The following is a 7,748-nucleotide window of genomic DNA, read 5'->3' as shown; positions in this document are numbered from 1 at the left end:
CGAAACACCCCCCTCCAAAGCGAAATAAGTTAAGCCCAAGCCCAGAACTCAAAAATGACTTCTTTACATCTTTTATTGCTTATTTTGACAATAAGCTCTGAAAAGGCGGAATAGAACTGGCCCTTGACCTGCAATTCAATTGTGCGTGCAGTGATGAATCACTCCTGCCTGCTATAGTGTACATTTAGACATCATCATACATGGCGTAACTTAATACATGTGCATTTCATTATAGAATCTGAAATATGCAATGTTTATGTTAGTTCATACGTTGCACATGATGTTTAAATGCTCCTTAAATCTGGTTAGCCAAGTGATGGTCTTTAAACCTCCTTCTATGCTTCTTTTCTTGATATGTAAGATTTTCTCACACCTCTGTTCAATTGCTTGTTTGTATCAGCCAACCATACTGGGACTGTTTGCTTTGATTACTTGTTGTTCTTGCCTAACAGAGCTTTTCAATGATTTAAACACTAAGGGCTACTGTGGGGGACTTATATAACTCACTAGTTGACCTATTGCGCCAAATGGCGCAGAGACCCGCTAAAGCCATGTTGTCGATGAAAATAGTTTCATTTTGCAAGAACCTATCGATATTGATAGTACAAATCTCATGTGTTAAACCATGTTATATTGAAAATATGGTTATCATGCTGCAAAATCCAAGTTTGAAAAAGAAATTCTATAACATGTACGAACCAGCTAAGGAAGCATTGTTTTAGTTGAAAATATGGTTATCATGATTAGATATCTGAGTTTGAAGAAAAAACATATCAAAAAGAAAATTCATGGTTTAGTTGGCTTGTCTGGTTTAGTTGTGAGCAAGCACATATGGTAACAAATTTAACCCCTCTTAATAAAAAAAGAATGGAGACTTATTGTCTATAATAAGATGTATAATAACTTTACCCCTTGCGCCAAATGGCGCAAGGTCTCATTTCAAACAAAGAGTTATTTGACAATAAATGCTTGACAAATTGTCAATAATAAGGATCCTTTTAATATTGAAAATGGAAAGAAACATAGCTTCAAACTATGTAACAGAGATTTCAAAATGCGGGCATTCTCTCTATATAATTTTGCTATGTAAGCTGGAACTTAGGAATCCATGTCACGGTTTGTCCTTGATACGTTGTTGGTAACTCTCCACTCCCACTCTGGATCCATAACATTTTTCACTTCATAGCCCCTTTATAGGTCAGATGCACTTTAACTCCTTCATTTTTCAAAGAAGCTGAACAAACAATGCCTTGCACAACATAGCATTTTTTCCTTCACATCCCCTTTATAGGTCAGATGCACGGTAACTCCTTCATTTTTAAAGAAGCTGAACAAACAATGCCTTGCACAACATTTGTCATCTCTTTAGTGATGAATCCACTCTATAGCCATCTCTTCTCTTTTGAAGGGAAGTGGACAAACAATGCCCAGCGCCATGTTTATAACATGTTGTTCTACTGTAATAGAGTGCAGACATGAAACGAGGAATCAATTGAAGAAACAAGGACATATTGCTTTGCGGCAATGGAAGGGAAAACTTGAAATGAAAGGGCACACCAAGATTGACAAGTACCACACCAGGAACAAAAGTTTATAACATAGATAGAAGTGACAATAAACAACAAGAGTTTTTCAAGATTTACAATGAACAACATGATTTGGCTTATTGCTCTAAAATAGAAACAATCTGCAGCACTAAAATACACACTTTTATGGGAAGTAGAACTGATAATGCTCACCTAACATGTACAAAACCGAGATCAGCCATGTAATTACTACCGCTAGATTAGTATTTTAGTTGTCCTCGTCCAGCAAAGAGGAGTCCATGTTTGCAAGTACTATCACTTCATTCATATTTTCCAGCAAAATAGAGTCATGTGCAACACTTATACACCATTGGCTAATAGTATCATTTAGTGGTAAAATAAGTAATGAACTAATGAGCGCATAAATTCTTAAATCAACCTCCACAACATCATCTGTAGAAAACTTTACAAAAGGAAAGGGTGATATCTTTTATCATACCAGAGGTACATCAAGTATGTTTCATTTGCAGACAATAGAATAAGAGGCTTAACCCAACTGAAAGGTGGACAATCTAGAAACACTGATGAACATCAACTATATTGACTTTTGTAGTCCAGGCATAGCAGAAGTACCAAATTCAACATCCAGTCTCTCTAAATGTGCCTAACAAGAAGATAACAAAATACTCCCTCCGTCCCATAATGTAAGACATTTTCTGACACTACACTAGTGTCAAAAAACGTCTTACATTATGGGATGGAGGGAGTATATGTTAATACCCTAAATGGTAGTAGGGACTATCAAAAGGAATATGTGGTCTAGATGCAACTTAGATGCTCTCGTCAGTACAAGCAGAGGTGGTCGTAATAGTGACATCCAAGGATGGTTGCTCGGAACTAATGATTCATCACTCATTAATTTTTGAACCACCGTTCCTAGTTTCCTAATCGGGCTACACAGCTCTTTCTCTGTCATCAATCTCAACTACTGCATCGTCCTGACCACTGTTACTGCCAGTCAAATCGAACCAAAAATCAAAAATATTGTTGTGAGAAACGACACCTTCTAATAATGACCGTGAGCTCATAGTACTATTTTGGTGATTGCCTTATCAAAATAATGATGTGAATTAACTACATCTTTATCTTTATAACATTTTTTCGGGTACCTCAATATTCACAACAACTTTCACGGTCAGGTGTTTAATTTGAGCAGCAAAAAAGCTGGAATATGCATGAGTAAAAATCTAGAAATGCAGGAAAATCAAAATCGTATCTGCATTAGTAGCTTGAAACACTACATAGCTCTTTCTCTACCATCAATCTCAACAACTACATCATCCTGACCACTGTCACTGCCAGTCAAATCGAACCAAAAATCAGATAATTGTAGTGAGCAACGACACCTGCTAAGAATGTCCGTGAGCTCACAGTATTATTTTGGTGATTGCCTTATCAAAATAACGATGTGAATTAACTGCATCTTTATCTTTATAAACAAAATTTTTAGGTACATCAATATTGACAGTATAAAACTTCACACAAGGTAAAGCAAGTAAAATCAGAGGGGAAAGGAGGGCAGCAACATGCACCTGGAGAAAGAGGGGCACAATCTCATTTTATGGCTTTCTGAAAAAGAGAACACTTTTATATCAGCTAAAACGGGTTCAAGAGATGAACAATCAGATAGAGCAGCTCAAATGCAGTAAAAACTCCCCTTCGGCTTGCAGACAACACTGAAGAGGCTTCGTAACTCAACCACATCATTTATACAAAGGGCAAAAAGGAAAGGAAAGTGAATTGTGTGTCCGCATACACTGGAAGACACTGCAGATCAGTTCCTAAGGCTTCTCTGGGTATTACATCCATCGGTTAATCCGTGAGCAGGAGAACGGAGAAAAACAAAGTGCAGATCTTAGTCTCTAAGGCATTTCATCAAGCACGTAAAGATCTAAAGGTGAAGCGGTTATGGATTTGGGTTGGGAAATTGGCCAAGCAATTAGGACCAGGCTGCACCAATAAGTCCTTGCCAACATGTAAATTATCCAGTCAATAGAAATGGTATACCTTCATAAACAACCTGTCCTACTTAAACAAATAAATTTGTAATTTGTTATTAATCTCGGACAAAGTGAAATGGCAAGGTCTTCAGAAACATCCAACCGACAGTCTCAAATTGGAGGCTTGAATTAAAAAAGGATTTTCAACTACTTCAACACAAGATCAAAGACAAGCATTCCACCTTGTTCAAGCAGGTTGTCAGATAAATTTTTAAATGATTCTCGTGTTGCCCAAAACTGAAATTGGATAAGGGCTCTTCCCCATTAGCTTAGATATTTTTTCTTTTGTTTCTGTTTTCTCCTTTCCCTTTGTAACATACTGTTTTTTAATGAAAATATACCATAGAACTATTGTTCTACTGTTTGTGGTTCAAAAAAAGTGAAATTACCTAAAGGGCTATGTCCGTCTTCTTCAGACCTACTCACGCTGAGAGGAAATAACAGAAAACTCACAAACATGACAGAAAAATAGATCTTCTTCAGTCCTATTCATATGGTTCGTATGTACCAATACTTGGTTTTTGTATATAAATACAAAATTTGAAGGCACATGTTCCAGTTTTCTTTATTTACTAAAACACCATAGAGATCACATGCCTATAGTTTGTCATGCAAGATTCTGCAAATTAACAGCTAGAGCGACATTTCACTACAACAATCAGTGGACAATGTATTTGACTAAAGTAGTACTATTATAGTGTCTCTATTGTATCTCAAGAATTAACTAGATGTTTGTACAACAAATACTACTCATGAGCGTAAATTTCGCTCTAATTCTTAACCAACTTATCAAAGATTATTCTAAAAACCGAAGTGACAAATCTTGTTATTGGACATATGAGATAGCTTAAGTCCAAAGACTACATCAGGAAGTGGCGTCTTTGGCATGTCATTGTCTAATGAAAGCGACATTTCCATAAGTTCTACTAAATCGTCACCAACTTCCTGAAGATTATTCCAAAACCCCAAAGCGAAGAGTTTTTTTACTAGAAATATGAGATAACTCAATGAAATACAAATATATACTATCCTAGGTGGCAGAGTGTTTGGCATGTCGTCATGTAATGCTAGATGGCGCAACCCATTTATTTTAACTAGGTTATTTGCATATCAAGGCGTTTTATGTACAGCTATAGGTTTTATATAGCATTAAGTAGCACCGGGCACAACATACCTTAAACACAGCAATAGTCGATCAACGGCAGGAACAAACCACACAGATACATGTTATTTCCTTGATCACAGTAGCTAACCTTCACATCACCTGCAAGAGAACCATTAAAATATGGGTCCAGAAATCAAACGGGTGTATGGCCTAAAGAAAGAAAAATATGCATGTAACTTTGCACAAGATATTGAATGGAAGATATGATAACATCAACCTACAAATACCACTATGTATGGATTAAGAACCCTAACCACTGTATGTCTGAGTGAAAAACCAAAACTGAATCAGCAATGTATTTTTTTATATAGCTATCAGGCTACAAACTACAATGCATGAATCGTCAAAGCTAATCTCTACATGCATCAGGTATTGAACGAGCGGAAAAATAATTAGTGACATGCATAGAAAAAATTGGTCAGTAAAGATTAGATGAAAAAAAAAAGAAATAACGAAAAACTAGGAATCAACCTCTACACCTTGGGATTTGGAAAATGTGGATATTTAATCTCAGCAAGACAGTAAACCAATTCCGACTAATTTCCTTTTTGACATAAATATTGGTGAAGATTGTCGCGCTAATTAGAAATCAAAGTTGTTAAATGATGATATAAAGTTCCGCAATGTCTTGAAAGTTTCCACGAGCATCATCAATATTCACTACTAACTGAAACAACAATGTATGAAACAAAAAAGACATTTTCTCTTACCTAAAACAAATTTGCTAGTGTAGCAATAACATATACGCAACCACCACTCGGCATGCATTGCCCCAACATTAACAAATAAGACGTTAAGACATACATGTGCCAAGCTTCCGCCCCCTACTGCTAGCAACATTAACGTCATTGTAAGCGTCGGGATTCCTTCCTTCACTGAAGGAAGTATGCCACTACCATCACCAAAAAACTAAGGACCTACACCTTTTTCCTCACTCACGTCACCCAACCTCATCCCATTTGCCGACCTCCTTGATCTGCACCTCCACCATGGACGTTACTCCCCTTATACCTGATGATAAGCGAATGTTAGAAGACGATGGGTGCACAGGGGAGACGAGGATAAAGGTTTTCAACATATATCAAGCAGAACGAAATAAGCAAGCTCACATTGACAAGACGAATAATTATTTTCACCATAGTTATCCTCTAGCTTTGTTCTACTATCTTTTTTCCTGAACATATGCAGAACGTCAACACAAATCACGACATCAAAATACAAGACCATCAAGCATGAATTCCTTATCAACTTGTAATCCCCACAAACCAATGTAAACACTGACCCGTAAATTTCCATCACGAACACTCAGTAGCCCCAATTTGAGGGACAAAGTAAGAAAAAGGGAAAAGGTGTGACCTTGTTAGGACTATAAAACAAATGTTGACCTCCTCCGAATTCTGAAGCGAAATGGAAACTTATTGTGTCGGCTACACCTAGCTAGCTAGCTCCTTGCTGCAGTAGTAGCAGTCGCCGCAGCTTCCTCCGCTGCGAGCCATTGATGCACCCTGCTGATAACTTGATATACTCCTCTGCAGCCACGTAAAATTAATATGTCCTTGGAAATTTGAAAAACAATTTACCACTCAAAAAACTTTGCAAGTAGCAACATAATATTATATTCAAAAGTACATTTTGTATGCCATGTTAAAAGACCAAGCTCATAATTCAAAAAGGTATTTTCTACCAAATGAAGATGCATCTTTGAAAGTTTCTGAAAATGGAATTGGCAGGAAAAAATGCACTTGAATCTCTATGTTTTTTTCTAACAAATGAAGAGGCATCTCTAAAAGCTGCTGAAAATGGAATTGCCAGGAGAAAATGGCACTTGAATCTCCATGTTTTTCCTCAAAGTCAGGTCAGTCTGCGCCCTAGCAACACAAATTCAGATCTACTATTGTTGCGGCGGGATCATTTGGCCCCATTTCATCTCCACCCCCTCCTAGTTGTGCGGAAAACATCAGATTCGGACAACTCATAATTTAGCCAAAATAAACATGTTGATTGTGACCATAAGATTCACAGCAAATCAAAGTACATCTAAGAGAGACTAAAAAAATTCTCTCGAGAACAACATAAGAGAGTCCATCCGTCCTCAAAGTAAACTATGTAATATGCTAAATACTAAAGCAGAATACATATTGTACAGAAGACATGGAGAGAGAAGGGGGGTAGGCGAAGCTCACCTTGTCACCGGCATCCTCTCCCTCTTCCTTGGAATGGACCACCTCGGCGAGTCCCTACTATCCAGTAGCCACCGTCACTGCCATTCCCCCTACCGCCGAGAGCTCTCAGTGAGGTGGACCGGGCTGTGTTGATGGATGAGGGAGGGGAACGGTGGCATGGGAGAGGGAGAAAGAGGAGGGACTGGCAGTGCCATTGTAGCCTTAGCTGACGAGGCTCCAGTGCGGTGGCCAGAGGAATGCTTGGCGGCCGTTCCTCACCTGTAGACCACCTCGTCCAACTGTTGTCACCAACCCTGTGCTCTGTCGCCGCCATTTTTACTCCTCGTATGGGGTGCAGATCCGGGGTGGATGTAACGCCCCGGGTACAACTTTTCATATTTGTAACTCCAACTCTTGCCTTTTCTGGAGATGCGATATGATATTTCCTTCGTGGTTGGGTTTTTGTCTTTTGTTTTGCATTTTATTATTGTCATGCATCTCATCTCATGTCATCGTTCGCATTGCGTCGGCATCGTTTTCATAAAACTTGCATTCGCTCGTAGTTGCCGCTTCTTCCTTGTCCCTGTTGACCCCTTTCAGATCAACCGGACCGCTCTCTTCTCTCTCTTTTCTGAGCCCATCAAAACTCTTTGTCTCCATGGCGTTTTGTCAAAGCCCTCTTGTGCGCGTCTGAAAACTGCTTCGAACCCTAACCGGGCTGTCATGACCGATGAGTCCGGATCATCCCCAAACATCCGTAAAATATCTTCGTTTTATTTATTGGACTCCCTAGCCTATTTATTCTCCACCGCCCGGTTACAATCGAACGGACTGA

At 38.6% G+C, this 7,748-nt stretch overlaps 1 long non-coding RNA gene across 1 annotated transcript; it reads right to left on the bottom strand.

The window, feature by feature from the left end:
* Positions 1–880: 880 nt before the first annotated feature.
* On the bottom strand, positions 881–7,265 carry LOC123091707 (uncharacterized). Its single transcript, XR_006443425.1, has 3 exons — positions 5,861–7,265; positions 3,119–5,762; positions 881–1,457 (listed from the first exon to the last, which is right to left on the bottom strand). It is a non-coding gene; the product is annotated as an uncharacterized lncRNA (long non-coding RNA).
* Positions 7,266–7,748: the final 483 nt, after the last annotated feature.

This window comes from Triticum aestivum, chromosome 4B, assembly GCF_018294505.1.
Source record: "Triticum aestivum cultivar Chinese Spring chromosome 4B, IWGSC CS RefSeq v2.1, whole genome shotgun sequence".
Taxonomy (NCBI): domain Eukaryota; kingdom Viridiplantae; phylum Streptophyta; class Magnoliopsida; order Poales; family Poaceae; genus Triticum; species Triticum aestivum.
This window is presented reverse-complemented; position numbering and strand designations above follow the sequence as displayed.